Below are 15,928 nucleotides of genomic sequence, written 5' to 3'. Positions count from 1 at the left end.
TTGCATTGTGCATCACTTGCTTTGTATATTATTATTGTTATTATCATTATTATATTGTTATTATTATCATTACTATTTTACTTTATTTCAATTATTAAACTGTTCTTATCTCAACCCAGGAGTGTTTCTCACTCTTACTCCTCCAATTCTCTCCCCCATCCCACCGGGGCAGGGGGAGTGAGCGAGCGGCTGCGTGGTGCTTAGTTGCTGGCTGGGGCTAAACCACGACACCTGTAAATGAAACGCACCTCACCTGGATGATCAAAATAGAGAGAACTAGTAACACCACCCAGCTAATGATACCTCTCTTGAGTTTCCTTCCCCTGGAGAGTACAGGAGGCATTGGCTGGTAGTAGGCAATCACCTCCTTACAGTGGTTGCACTTTATCTCTTTGTGTACAAGCCTTTTGCCACAAGAATGTCCACAAAGGACACAGCTGGACTTCGGGTAAGAGGCAGGTACAAGACCTTTAGAAATGGGCACTGCTTCTGAAAACCAGGGAGTGGAATGACTGCAAGTGTATCATGTCCAGGGAGCTGCATGACTGTGGCTGAGGTGCAGAAGAGTGTGGCGGATGAGGTTACTGATGCCCTCTCAGAGGAGAGATAGAGACAAAGGGGGACTGCTTACTTACATTGAAATCCGATTCAATTCAGGTTTTAGACAGTTCAAAATGACAATGCTTAAAAAGAAAAAGAAAAACAGATATTTTTTCCACCACCACCCTGATTTTTCAGGATTCTTCAGTGTTTGGTCCATCTTTGCTGTTTCATGGACACAACTGCAGCTGGCAGAACACCCAAAAGATGGATCTGGTTGGACTATGCAGAGCCAGCCCCAGGTAGATTCAGGGTGTAGCGAAGTGTCAACTGCTCTTTGGTCATCCTAGGGCCAGACAGCCTGGCCTCCCCTTGCTCTGTTTCAAAGAGAAGAAACATAGATAAATGCTTTTATTTTCTTAGTAGTCTGCTTAGTGAAAGGTGCTTCTCTCCATTTTTGGAGCTCTTTTCAGGATGGAGCTGCAGATTGAGGGAGACTTAGAGGGCTCCAGATATGCTGTACTGCAGTCCCTGGGCATTGTTCTCTCTCCCACCTGAGGGAAGGAGAATTTGGAAGAATTCCTGATTTGCCATCGCTGCGGAAATACGCTGTGTACAAAGATTGTGTCTCTTTATGGAGTTTAAATCCCCTGTTCTTATCGGTGATAGAGAATTGCTTCCCTGTGGCTGAGCCAAAAAGGGTCTGAGCAAACTCAGAGCCACACAAACATGTACTTTATTCCAGGACAATAACACAGCACATTTCTCCTGCCTGGATAAATGATTATTTTCAGACTTTGTGACAGAAGGAGAATGGGGGGAGACAGAACAATTTCAGGTTAATGCCTGAAAAATGTTTCTGACAACACTGAGAGCTGGGACACGAGAGACTGGAAGATGTACGGTGGGGCTCCCAAGCCTGCCTGCCTCTGCTGTCCCTGCCAGGGGGGCTGGTTGGAGCCCCCGCCTCTCCGTGCCTCACAGGGGTTCACGCTGCACGCTGTTCAAGGGTCCTGTGTCACCCAGCTGGGCTTCTCCAAAGGAGCCATCCAGCCCTGTTGCTCTTTCCTTGTAACTCAGGCAGAATTTTAACCAAAGCTCATGTTTGAGGTGATGCCCAGAGCTAGTGGGGAAGTTCAGACTAGATCCACACCTGAAACCCTCTGCTCCAGCATGCACCTCCACTGCGCTGAAACCAAGCCCAGGCCCAGACACTGTGATCTCCCCAGCGCAGATGCTTCTCTCTGACATGCTGGAGGCAGTTCCCGGTGCTCGGGTGGCTGCTCTGGGGTCAGCTCTGTGCAGGGCTGTGGCACTCTCCCACACTTCTCCTTGCCATGTGCCTCGATTTCCCTCTGAGCCCTGTGCAGAGCCATCTCCCCTAAACAGGATTGCAGGTGCCCTCCCTCCCTTGGCCACTGGAGCTCTGCTCCAGCTTGTCCCACCCTGGTGAGCACAGCAAAGCCAGGAGGCAGAGAAACACACATCTTGCATAAGCCAGGCATTTAAGGGCTTTACATGTCAGTGTGGATTTTCCTCCCTCTCCTGGGAGCCTAATAAGAAGTGTGTGCACTGTGAGGCTTTCACAGGCAGCAGGCAGGACCATGGTGAGAGCCGACTTTAACACTGGCCTGAGTTCAAGTCAGTAACTGCGTTCAACATTGCTTGACCCCATTGACAAGGCCATCCAGGACTGAAAACAACGTGGTCAGGTGGAGGAAAAGCTTTGGAAGGATCATTGTGTGCTCCTCAACAAGGATGAAGAAAATGAGCTGGTAAGGAGTGGGGGACTGTCCTGGTTTCGGCTGGGATAGAGTTAATTTTCTTCCTAGTAGCAGGCTGGGGCTAAACCACGACAGGGACTGTGCTGGGTTTTGGTTTCCTTGTTCGCCTCTTTTCCCACATGCCCATTGTGGATATGCCTCCACTTCTTCTTCACCTTCACTCCTCATTTGGGTACCGTCTCTTCAACGTAGCCTTGGTGAAGGCAAAACCCTGGATCAGTCCTTGCTGACTTTGAGATTGGTTTGCAAAGTAAGACCTAAGTGAGGAATGTACTACTTCAGTCCAGAGGCATGAAACATGGAAGAGACCTCTTTGCCCACCAGAAGTCATCTGTTCAGGGAGCAGCGTCCCTTTCCCTGCTGGCTGTTCCATTGTCTTTTTCATTCTAATTGTGAGGATCTCTACTAATGGGTACACTTTCCCTTACTGGGTCATTGTGAATCAGAAAGCAAGTCATAGGGAAAGTGCTTACAAATGAGTTTTATCCTGGACAATTGTCTGAGGTAGTGATTAAATCACTTCTCCCAAAATGCAAGGGCCTTTGCTGCTTAGCAGGTCTAGGAAGATTGGGCAGATGACCAAAGTCTGCTGTAGCTCTCATGGCAGGAATACGTTGTTTCTCAGTCTTTTACAGCAGCTTTTACGGAGCTGCTCTGTCCTTACAAGGGTTCTTTATTAATGTTAATTGAACCTACTTTATGTCTTTGATTGTGATTGATTATTGATTATGTGCAGCAGCCTGGAAGGGCTACACTGAGTGCTTTGCAAACACAATGAGTTGGAAACTCTACCTGCTAACATGGAGTGATCACACAGAGTCTGGTGAGGGTGGGAGTAAGACCTCCTGTTCCAGCTTTCTGTGCAAGGAACAGCTGGAATGCAGATACTTCCAGTGCACAGCGTGGGCACAGAAGTAGATGCCTCTGCACAGGTGTAAAATATAGTCCTGTCACTCCTGTATTTGCTAGAGAGTTATATGTGCTGCATGCACTGGAAGCACAGCAGCACGCTCCCCCAGGACAGGAGTCTCTGTCCTCTGCAAGTAGAAGCTGCTAGCAGGTGCTTCCCAGCATTTCCAGTGTCACTACTGTTTGCCCAGCCTTGGGGACTCAAAGAGCCTCCATCATGGGGATGCAGGTGCTCAGGGCATGCACAGGTGGGAAAGATCCTGCCCTGTAAAGCACACCTGAATCTCTGTATCAGGATTGCTTACAGGGCTACTAATAGCAGTGGGCCTTCAGCTTCCCTAGTTGCCTTCAGTAAATTCCTGCTGTGATTTGATTGCTGCTCATGCAAGCTTGTTTTAGACTGGGGAACTTGGGCCAGTTGCAGCAGCCTGGATCCAGCACAAAATGAAAAATCTGCTGTGGGAGACAGGTAAGGAGTCAGCTAGGGATCATCTGTGTCATGCTGATTGCTACAGACAGTGTTCTTCAGGGAGTCACTAGCTGGTGTGTGGATGTGGCCCTCAATGCCTGCCTCTACTTGCATAAGAAGCAATGGGGATGCCAGCTCCCTGATGAGGATGGAGGGCCAGGATGGATGGATGGGTGGGTGGGTGGAGTGAAGCTATTGCCACAAGCAGCCCTTTAGCTGGGAGCCTGTGCATGCCAGGTGAGCTGCACCCACTTCCAGGAGACACCTCCCTTGCCCCATCCAGCCTGTGCCTGCAACCCTGCTGGCAGAGAAGGGCCCCAGCTCTGCCCTGGCTGCTGCTGACACAGCTTGCCTTGTGCAAGGTTGTCTGTATCAGGCTGAGTGGTGTTTTTCCTAATACATCTTCCTGTGGTCCTGTCTGCTGGAGCAGCCTTGCTTCCAGGTACTGCACTTCTCAGAAGCCTCTTCTTACTGCAGACAGGCTCAGTGGGGTGAATCAGCTGTGAATGTGGGTTCCCTCAGCTCTGGCCTTCAGTGCTTCTTCCTAAGTACTGTGTGAATGCCCAGTGTGTATTCTCTGAGAAAAGGCTGTGCACGAGCACCGGCTGCCTTTGTACCTCGTCTGTGCGGAGCGAGCCAGTTGATCGGCCACGTGTTGCAGCCATGTGGGGACTGACTGCACCAGCTGAGGCCATCTCTCTGGCCCTGGGGGATTTGGGCTTCTGCTTGTCACAGCAGGACTGGGCTCCTGCCTGGCCCTGTGCCAGCGCAGTGGTGAGGACTTGGCATGACCTGGCTATGCTGGGTTCCTGCAGCCTGCAGGAAGGGGCACCTCCCCAGCACCCTGGGTGTCAGGAGCTCACAGCACCGCTCCGCTTATTTAAACCAGCCCTTTTAGACATGTACAGCGTACTTCTATTGATTATCTTCCATCGTGTCTAATGCATTTTCAGGTTCCTCAGTTGCTGTGCTTAGCATACAGCTGTGCATGAGAGCCCCACTTGCTGGCAACAGCCCGTGTTCGGCTCACGCTGGAAATCCTGAATGCTCTCACTGCGTGACAGCCAGCCTTGCACTCACTCAGCCCTAATGCCACAGCTCTTCCCCACCCGTCCCTCCACATCTGGCTGCAGATTTGACTCTCTCCCGTCCCTGTGGGGTGATCCCACTCACCTCCTGTCATTCCAACCACCCCCATAACAGGCTCTTTGTTTTCCAGGCCTGCATTTAGAGTGTATTTATAAAAATGCTGCTATGAAAAGGCAAGAAAATGGAAGTCTCCTCGAATTTCCTTAGTTGTGGACGCTGTGGTTTGTCCTCCCACCCAGAAAACACTACAATTTCGGTGGCCTCTGAAGGAATAATATTTTGTATACAGCAGGGCTGCACATCCTACAGAGCTGGTTTGAAGTGGATTTTACTAACCTGCTGTAAGGGCTGCATGATTATCTTTATTTCAGTTGAGATGCATTGATTTTAGCTTAGTTTGTTGATTATGATCAGAGTTCAGATAAATCAAGTTAATTGCTCTCTTAAACCTAAATAGGCACTTACTCCACTGCCTTTAAATCACTTTAAAATTATATTTGAAGTTGAACCTGTACAATTGTTTGTACAAGCTCTCTCCAAGGAGCTCTGCTTTGTTGCAAACTCTTTCCTGTAAAGCACCAGTCACCCTTCTGGCATTTTTCTGACATATATTTCAGCCGTGGGACTTCCTCATTTTTATTCTTTTTTAAAATAATTTAAAACACCATTTCCTCCCCTTCCTCTCACTACATAAACTGTGTCAATAGGTTACACTATCCCATCTCATTGTGTACTTCAGTTGGCAAGCTATTCTGGAAAAACATTAAGTGTTGTCACAAGTAGACGTACCAGAACATTTCCTTTTACTTACTACGTCTGCCTACGTCTGCAGGGTCACTTGACACCCCCTCAGGGGCAGGTGCCTCATGCAGCTGCTGCCTGATGGGTGGGTAATTGTTACCTGTGGTCTGGGTTGGGTATCTCACCTCAGTGATGGCGCAGGCTTGCTCCTGCAGCTCCTTGCACGGGCCTGTCCTGCAGCACCCACGAGCCGTGGGCGGCAGCTGGTGCCGGAGCGATGGGCCGGGCAGCGCTGCAGCTGCTCGCCTGCGATGCCACTGCTTCCTCCGCTTGCTTCTGAGCGCCAGCGCTCTTCTGCCCTCGCCATCAGCCCTAGGGTGAAGTTGCAGGGATTGCCTGGAGCTGGGCCTTTTGGACAGGGAAGAGAGCTGACAGGTGCCTGGGAAGTGCCCTGGATAGGGAAACAAATGGGTCACTGCAGCAGGAATGGAGACATCTGATGGAAAGCAATACATTCCCCCCTGCCAAGCAGTGGATGCAATACAACAAATTAAATCTCTTTTTCTAGGTTTTCATCTCAGCCTTAAACCAAAATTCTTTTCCCAAATAAACTTTTACACAATCTACCATAGCATGGGTGCACAAAGCATGGGGGCTGCCTGGGTTCCTGCCTTGGTGCCTGTGGGGAAGCAGAAAGGGACAGATGCACAGATGCTGAGGGGGTGGATGTAGGGCTGCAGGGCCAGGGTGGCACCTACCAAGGCTGCTGTCTCACTGCTGAGAGCTGTGGCCAGGCTGGATGCGGGTGATGTGTCCAAAGGGTTGGTATCCCTGGGTGCTGTGAGACACCAGCTGTGGATGGGGCATCTCCCCCCTTCCCTCATGCCCTGCAGTGTTCTCAGAGGGCTGGGAAAGCACCCAGTGTGTAAAGAAGAATCCAGTTATGGATGCTACAGGCATTAAAGGTATTGTTAGCCCCATGGGCAGGTTTAAAGCAAACCAAAGAGTACAACAATCCAAAGTTCTTCTCGAGGGGAAAAACTAAAGCTATGGACTTAATCTCCTTCACAGACAGTGGAGCATCACCAAATAGATGAATGACTTCTGGGCTATCAAAATGAAAGGGCAAGTAGGGAAGATGACAGACGACCTGGGGAATAAGTTGGAAGAAGAGATTGTACAGAGCAAAAAGAGCCCTTCTATGTATGTTTTCAAGATAAGGTGTATGTGGTGGAAGCTAACACACCAGTAGGTACGGTACCTGAGAGGAGTTGCTAGGGGCTTGGCAGTTCTCTTTCCCTGAGGCAGACTCTGTGCTCCTGCTGCAAGATAGATTTCAGCAGTCAGCACTATGTTCACATGGAGATGTCCTCCTCGGTGGCAGGCAGGGCTGTTTGGTGCTAGCACTGCAGATAGAGAAGTGTTACCATGACGGGTCAGCTGCAGTCTTGTCCAGACTGGAGTTAATTCTTCATTAACCCTGGGAGAGCTGATGTGAGAACGCTCCTCTGCCGGCAGCAGCCCAGCAGCATCCTCCTTTCAGCAGCTCTGCTGTATTCTTAACTATATCATATCAATCAGCAAACTCTCATTTCCAAAAATGACCTTGAGCAGTTATGAGGGAGGGCTTCAGTCACCAGCCTTTCTTTTCAATAAGCTTGAGCTTCCTGATGAACAAACGCCAAGGTCAAACCTGTTAACAAAGAATGCTTTCTCTTTGCTGTACCAAGCCAGGAAACATGAAATTATTACTCTACCCTAAACTGATTTTGTGGTGGACTTGGTAGTGTTAGGTTAATGGTTGGACTGGATGATCTTAAAGGTCTTTTCCAACCTAAACGATTCTATGATTCTGTGATTCTATGTTTGGCTACAAAACCCAAGGCTGACGGAGGGTATTCTACATTGCTGGATACCTCTTGTCCTGTGGGGCTCTGCTGCTGCTGTTTTACTGGAAGCCCAAGTGGGACGTGTGGGCAAACTGCATGTGCTGCAGCTTGGAAGAAGCAGACGTTGTTCTGCTCAGAACAACAGTAGGTGAACCCTCATAGCTCGTTGTTACTTGCCGAACCTATTGTTTTCACAGATAGGGCAGCCTGTCTGTCTTTGCATGATGTAGCAGGCTAATAACACTTTCCACTTTTGGAAGTGGAGCGGCAGGGATGATTCAAGCTTCAGGGGACCAACCATTTTTATTTGCAAGGTTTGAAACCCTGCATAATAGACCATGTTTACACTAACAAGAGCGCAGCTACTCTGCCTGAAGGCTGGGCACCAAGCAGACTTCAGGCATTGCTGCTGCCCATCCACAGGCTCCAGCAGCTACCCTCTGCCAATAACATGTTCTATAAAACAGCTCTGCCTTTTCCTTTCCTTTATGTGCATGGGGTGCAGCCAACTGGCTTCAGTTCATCTTCAGAAGTTGTGGCTGTTAGTAGCCTTTCTGCTTTAAAGTTATTGGAGAATGCTGAGGAGATGGGTTTTAGAGAGCTAGATTTCAGGCATTAGTTATATTCTAAGACTCCATGGCTGTAAATTAAAACCAACTCAGTTCTAGCAGAGCAAATGCTTAAGACACTTAATGTTCAACATTGCAATGATATTCCTAAAATAAATGCACTCAAACCACTAAATGTGTAATCTATTGCTCATCGTAACTAGTTACATTAGACTCAACTGATTAAAGGACAATTCAGTCTGACAAATGCATGTATAGCAGTAAAGCTGAGTTGCTTTTGGCTGTGCATGTATAGCAAGTAACACAGCATTACAGGAGTTTTGTAGAGCAAAGTAGCTGGTGCTGAGGACTCAGTGTCCACACCAGAAGTATTTCAGAAAGCTTTTACTTCCAGCTAGCTCTAGTCTGATCCCATAGACTGAATATCCATCTAGTAGCTATTGAAGCACATCTTCTGGTTTAGTTTCATCTTCTCTGAAATGGCTCCGCAGCATGAACCAAAGCAATTGGAGATGACTGCGAGATTGACTTCGAAGTGCTTTACTGATTGGTACAAAAACACTGATACCAACATCCCTGTTACTATAGACTTACATTTGCTATGACTGCAATGATGCCACAGTACTGTAGTTCTCTGGAATCTCATATATACTTCCCAGAGTCAGGAAACATTATCACAGGCCACATTTTGGGCTTGTCACTGAACTCTGCTCTGTTTCTCTAGGATGAGTTTCAGACATACACCCGGAAGAAGGTGACCTGGATTGATTTGTCCACATTGGCACTACCTGTTGGTAGTAATTCAGATGGTCCTCTTGTAGCTGATAAAGATTCTGTCATAAACAGAGCCATAATGAAGCCACAGTTAAAGGTAAGTCATCTATAAAATGAAGAAGAAAGATGGCAGGGAGGAGGTGGGTGAAAATAGGAGTCAGGCACCTGGAGGTTCCCAGGGTGCTCTGTCAGCATCTTCCTGCAAATCCTGTTTACATAAGCTCAAGTTTTCCCCTAAAACATAGGGAAGCATTTCTGTAACAGTGAGATGGTTTTCCCTTGAATGGCAAAAGGAATTTTTGCTATTTGGTCTTGCAGATGAGATGTATCCAGGTGCAGAAAATCCATTATATTTGGGACTTTTCTGTAAATGAATTCAAGAAAGTTGGGTGAGTGTCAGCAGCCTGTTACAAAACCCTTTGTGGTAGGGGACTCCCTTGTCTGAACTTTCTCCTGTTATCCTAGATTATTAGAAGACAGCAACACATGTCACAGCATACACCACAAGTTTGGAGCTGGCCTCACAAGGGAAGAACAGAAGATCAGGTATGGTCTACATACGAGTAGACGTATGAGCTAATTGTGACAGTGTGACCTATTAATTCTTCCTTTCAAATTCATCTGAGCTTCTTCCTACTCATCTTAGTAGTAAGGCAGTGCAAACTGTGTGGGTGACATTCAGAAAGGTGCAAAATCATATCCTTTACGTTCTGTTGAGCTCATTATCTTCTCAGTGATGCCAGGCTAAGTCTGGGGAAAACGCCACTGGTTCCATCTGGGGTTCAGTGCACAGCAAGCCGTGACTGGCTTTCTTTGCCATCACCTCCTTAAAAGCCCTCTGGAAAGCTCATCACAAGGTTTAGCAGCAAACTGATGATCTTTTCGGCAAGGAAACAGCAAAATTCTGCCTCTGTGTGAAGTCCACTCAGATACAATAGCTTCCTGACAGGCTTATTTGTCCTGCTCAGCCACATGGTGCCCCCAGGACTTACTTTTTTAGCTAAGTGTTAATGTTATTTGGGCACACAGTTTTCCATGTGAAGTCTTACCCTGTGTGACTAAGCTATAACATGGGGAACTCTTCCCTACCTTCCCAGGCAGCTGGTGTGTGGGCCTAATGCCATTGAAGTTGAAATTAGTCCTATTTGGAAGTTACTTTTTAAAGAGGTCAGTAAGTCAGACTAGCACTTGGTGGGACAAGTTTGAAGTGTTTTGAAGACTTTACCTGGGCACAATGGGATGGGGTGATTGATGCTTCATATGCATAAGCCATGGAGGAAAGTTGGTGAACCTCCTTTATGGCTATTAGCACACATTCCTGGCAGAAGGTTACAGGGAAGAATATGAAGCTAAGAGCATGCTTGGTGCTGCATACTTGTAAGAGCTAAATGTTTCCCTCCTGATGACTGTGTCCCTTCTTGGATAGCAGTAGTGGGGGGGACTGATGTCGTCCTTCTCTGCTGTAGGCCCTCATTCCTGACTGAACATCTCCCATGAGCTGGGACATCTTGCCTCGTGAGTCCCTGAGTAGAGACATGCACCTGGAATGCTTGTGCTTTCTGCACCTGCTAGGACTGACCATAGCCACATCAGTAACTCTGTCCTTTCATGCAGGCTCTTGATAATGATCTGCAGTGAAAATTTTATTGGTACAACTAAGGCACACTTGTTCCTCTTTAATAGCCTTGTTTTAGTAGTCCAAAGGTAGTACAAAGAATTGTGCAAGCTTGTTTGTGGCCTTAACAGCAGTGTAAATCAGGAGTGTACTTTAGAATGGAAGAAAGCATTTGCAAAATTCTGATTTTCTAATTGCCTTGTTCATCTGGTAATTTCCTTTTCTCCTATGATATAGATGCAAGGTAATTTTTTTCCTGCATAAATAAGGACACACTGCAAGACCGTTTTTCCTCTACAGAAGACAAAAGCAAACACATCTTGTGGATAAGAGGAGATACACATATGGATAGTTACTTGCTGAGTTTACATACAGAAATGCTGGACGTATATTTTTGCCAAACTGTAAGCAGAGGCTTTGCATACAGAATACTGTCAGGTCATCTGTGTTCACTTCAGTGGATTATGGATGCTACATGAACACTTTAAAATGGAAAAGAGTTATGAATGCTGGGACTCCAAGATAGCATGTGTCTGAACTGAAGTGGAGTTTGTTTGAAACCCTACAAAATACACGAAAAGCTCCAGGGCTCCTGAAATTGGTTGGATTTGATGTTACCAACCTTTCAGTGCTGCCTAGAGATGGTTTTGAAGAGAACTCCAGCCTAGCACTCTAAAAAGTTTATTTAATTTGAACTTTGCGCTTCCATCCAAGGCTGAAGCTTCGTGTTTGAAATATTAATGGTGGTGCCTGGAGGCATACTGGTCCTCGTAAGCTTGTGGTATTTCAGTCCAGATACTGCTTCAGTGGCCGAAGACTGGCATCCTGATTTAGTGTCTATCTCTTTGTCCTACTGAATGTCAAAGAAAGTATTAAATTTTCATTGAGGGACCAAATTTGTCAGATGAATAATTCATTTCAGTTCCAATCTTTATGCAGAAAGCTCTTTCAGTGGCTATTTTAGTTATACCAGGTCTAAAGAAATGTCTGTCACTCCTTCAGACAAGCCAAGTGGTGGGCAGATCTCTGAAAAACTTCATTGAACCCTTTTTTTGTTAGCTAGATACCACAATAACCAAAATTATATTCACAGACTTCAGTGGGGCTTGTTGCCTGTTTTAGCATAACGTATTAAAGTGAGTGATGAATGGTGTTGTAAGACTGATGCAATGTAGAGTAGCCAAAAGTATGGAAGTACAAGGAAATTGAGCCTTCATTTTAGCTGTAGTCTAAGCCTGATTACTGATGGCCCCGCAAACCCTTAGTTCTTCTTTGTAATTTTTCTTTTTCCAAATAAATGTCATATTCATAGTGACTTTCTTAAATAACAAAGTATTAAAGACATTTACTGTAATTTGGTCTTTTTTCACATTTGGGTAGTATCTCCTGTGTAGCAATTACTTAGTATCAGAAATGCTAAGGTCACCTTTGTTAGATGGCTACAGTGGGAAACCAACTGACTTCCGGTCCCTTAAGTCTGACTTAAAGTTGCCAGCATAGATGCTGCTGCATAGTAACTGGTTAGTAACAGCTTTTAATTACTAACACCATGAACTACATGTAAGCTGGTAAGTTCAGAGCTGGAGGCTATTAATGCTCTAAAATAGCCATGAAAGAATGCTGCCTTGGGATGGTAAAACAGCCCTTCAAATTGGTGTTTAAGACTCCTGGGTGCTGTAATGAAATGTTCTCACCTCTTCCCACACTCGATCTCTCCTGACGTGTGTTATGCCCATCCCCTGACAAGCGTTACATTTGCATTTGCGGATTTTAAACCCCTTCTACATGTTCCAAGCCTTCACCCTCATGCTGTGGCTGAGCCAAGTCTACACTGAATATTCAGTGGCCATCAAAATCCTGTTGATAATTTCTGTTGGCTTAACTGTGTACAACCTCAGACAGGTGAGTCTGCCACGCAGCTTGCCAGCTCCCCATCCTGCACTCTGCTAGCAATTTCATCTACCACAGACACAGTAGCTATTTATATGCTCTTTCTGGTTATTTTTTATTGCTGTGTATTCTGCTGTATTACTGCGGATTTATTTCTATAGGCCAATTGTATGAGGTTCAACAAGGCTAAGTGTGGGTCCTGCACTTTGGTCACAACAACCCCATGCAACGCTACAGGCTTGGGGAAGAGTGGCTGGAAAGCTGCCTGGCCAAAAAGGACCTGGGGGTGTTGGTTGACAGCTGACTGAACATGAGCCAGCAGTGTGCCCAGGTGGCCAAAAAGGCCAATAGAATCCTGGCTTGTATCAGGAATAGTGTGGCCAGCAGGAGCAGGGCAGTGATTGTCCCCCTGTACTCGGCACTGGTGAGGTCACAGCTCCAATACTGTGTCCAGTTTTGGGCCCCTCACTACAAGAAAGACATTGAGGTGCTGGAGCATGTTCAGAGAAGGGTGACAAAGCTGGTGAAGGGTCTGGAGCACAGGTCTTATGAGGAGCGGCTGAGGGAACTGGGGTTGTTTAGTTTGGAGAAGAGGAGGCTGAGGGGAGACCTTATCGCTCTCTACAACTACCTGAAAGGAGGGGGTAGTGAGGTGGGTGTTGGTCTCTCTTCCCAAGTAACAAATGATAGGACAAGAGGAAAGGGCCTCAAGTTGTGTCAGGGGAGGTTTAGATTGGATATTAGGAAAAATTTCTTCAGGGAAAGTGTTGTCAAGCATTGGAGCAGGCTGCCCAGGGAAGTGGTTGAGTCACCATCCCTGGAGGTGTTTAAAAGAGGTGTAGATGTGGTGCTTAGGGACATGGTTTAGTGGTGGAATTGGTAGTGCTAGGTTAATGGTTGGACTTGATGATCTTAAGGGTCTTTTCCAACCTAAACAATTCTATGATCCTATGATTCTAAGAGTTAAAAGGGTCATACCTGGGGGTCTTGAACTTCCCAAGAATTAGAGAAGATTGAAGTGTGATACCTGATCTTTGTAAGACTTTATGAAGGTGGACTATATCCATGAGTCTGGTTCCTACTGTAATTTCAGGAGGATTCACTTCTGTTAAGGTTGGCTAAATAGGAGGCCTTAGCAGCAGCAAGAAGCATGACTTTTTATTTCTCAAATTTGTTTGACACTTCTGCCACAGACACAGCTGCTTGGAAGCATTTTCTAATAGTCTCAGCTCATTCACTTTTTAAGCTAAAGCATTCACCTGTGGTAAGCCTGAAACCTTGTGTCTACTATGGCAAAGGCAAATAAATGGAGCTGAGCCTTACACATTTTCCTGCCACCGAGTATCCTCATGCAGCCAGATGAGCTTCCTGGTGCTTCCTGCTTGAAACGCAGAACACTCTTGCTGGGAGTTGGGAAAACATTTCTTTGATTTGAGCCCACTTTACACAGGGAAGGCAAAAGTCACATGGAGAAAGGATATAATAGGGAAAAAAGAGAAACTATGTGAATGAAAGTACAGATGGGAAAGAGTGATGGGAACAGGAGTCTGCCAGGCAATGTTTTAGTCTCTTGGGTCTGGATTTTTAGGTATCACATTCCTCTTCACTGTCAAGATTTAAAAGCAGAAACTAACTGGGGATTCCTGGGTTCTGGTAAATGTTTTGTTAATCTTCAGGAAAAAATAGAATGGTTAGAGGACAGCACTGAGAATTACAGTTCCTGCAGACAGCATGATGTGATTAAAGGTGGTGGCAGGGTGAAGGGATGGCAGCTCTGGGCTGCACTGACCTGACTGTCATGCTTCTATTCTGTTTCAAAGCCAGGCACAGCTCATATTGCCTCCAAATTCACTGCTAAAATCATTGTTTCTGCACTGAATTACTGGGGAAGGGCAAGATTCGGCCCTTAGAAAGGTTCCTTGAGAAGGTGGTACAGCAAACTGCTCTGAAGTGCTGCCCAGGAGGATGCAATAATTTGCCCTTCTGTGAGCTGGCTTTGTTTGAATCGACTCTGCTTTTCCCTGGGCTGGTTGGAGGCACACAGCACACTCCCCGCATAGGTCCCAGGCCCCAAGGCTCTCAGGGCTTTGGGCAGTATGTGCTTGCTGGTGTGCTGTGCTGACGAGGCATTCCTGTGCACCCTCTGCTCTGCCAAGGGCATGCTTTTATTGCTGCCTCACACTGATCTCAGCGAGGGCTTTGTGAATAGCTGGGGCTTTTGCCAGCACAGGTGTGTTGGCTATGCATCACGTTTTTGTATCTCTGACTAATATCTGTGGGATGACTAGCGCTCCCATGTTGAATAAGTGCTCACGTCTCTTTGAGCGCACCTTTGTACTTCAAGTGTTCGTGTCACGTCCTGGTATTGCAGAGCACAAAGGTCCATTCAGCTTTCTTTGGCAAGGCCAGTTTTATTGTGTGACTGATAATTTTGGCAGGAAGAATTTCAGTGTTTGGGGCCTGTGGATATTCTTCAAACTGGCTTGACATCTTCACAAGAACAATGCTAATGAAATCCACGCTTGGGGATCAGTTTTTTGCAATTGCAACTTAAGATAAGGCATTCTCTCTAATGGCCTTGCAATGACAGTTGACTTCATCATTATCTCAGGATATGTAATTGTCTGAATTAGATTGCAAAAACTGGCAAAGCACAGACACTCATCTAAATTAGAACTTCTGTTTTTCTTCTTGCAATGACAGTTTTGTAATGATAGTCTTTACAAGTTGGTTGTCCTGTTGATAGCCTCCTAGCAAAGATGAAACTATTGAGCACAAAGAAACCCTCTATGAAGGGACTACAGATAACAACATTGCAGCTAAGGAAACTTGATCTGGCACGAAGCAGGAATAGCCCCTTGAAGACTAAGGGAGATACAGCAGCATGAATCAGAAGCAAACAGAAAATTAGGTCCGTGTTCCCACAGCAGCTTGTTCTAGGTTAACTCGATGAACTTGCATCCTGACTTCTAACATGCGATGTGAAATCTCCCTGGGATAACTCAGCAGAGCTCAGTTTCTGTGATTTTAGCATGATCACTGAATTGTAACCTACTGCTTCGCTTGAGTATTGGTGTTTCAACACTGCAATTGCTTTCCCATCAACAGCAGTCTACCAAGCTGCATGACCTCGTTGAAGAGCATAATGAAGTCCAGGTTACAGTCTGCACAAAGAGCGCAGGTGAGTCATCTGTGTCTCATTTTCCTCACCAGCCTGTATAATTAACTAACATGTTGAAATGTATCTGGGATTGCACAGCTCCTGTTGATTTCTACGGCTGAAATGTGAAGGGCGAGCTGCAGGGAGAAATGGGGCAGAGGGAGGTGAGCCGGGCAGGGCAGTGAGAAGTGTGGGCGCAGCCAATGTGGTGCGGTAATGATGCATCTGTTGTTATCATCTCTATCTGTGGCATCTGTAATGATACAGGTGAACCTAGTAATTTGTGTTAAGAGTCAAGAATGGCTTGGAAAATTTAATTTCACAAACAAGCAACTAGATAACAACTCTGGCCTTCTGAGACCTGCTTCCCTGCTCTGCTATAGGCTACTTTCACAATCTTGTCAAGTAGCTTGTGAGCTATTTTCAAGGAGTCTAGATATATGGCTCCCGCCGAGGTATGCACTTTCTTTCCTGCGTCTGAGTTCCTTGCCCATAAAAT

General features: G+C 46.3%; 1 pseudogene; it reads left to right on the top strand.

Annotated features, from left to right (window-relative positions):
- The first annotated feature begins 418 nt into the window (after positions 1-418).
- The window catches only part of LOC104032410 (putative cation-transporting ATPase 13A5), a 36,159-nt pseudogene continuing 20,649 nt past the window's right edge, over positions 419-15,928 (top strand).

Source organism: Pelecanus crispus, chromosome 9 (genome assembly GCF_030463565.1).
Source record: "Pelecanus crispus isolate bPelCri1 chromosome 9, bPelCri1.pri, whole genome shotgun sequence".
Taxonomy (NCBI): domain Eukaryota; kingdom Metazoa; phylum Chordata; class Aves; order Pelecaniformes; family Pelecanidae; genus Pelecanus; species Pelecanus crispus.
This window is presented reverse-complemented; position numbering and strand designations above follow the sequence as displayed.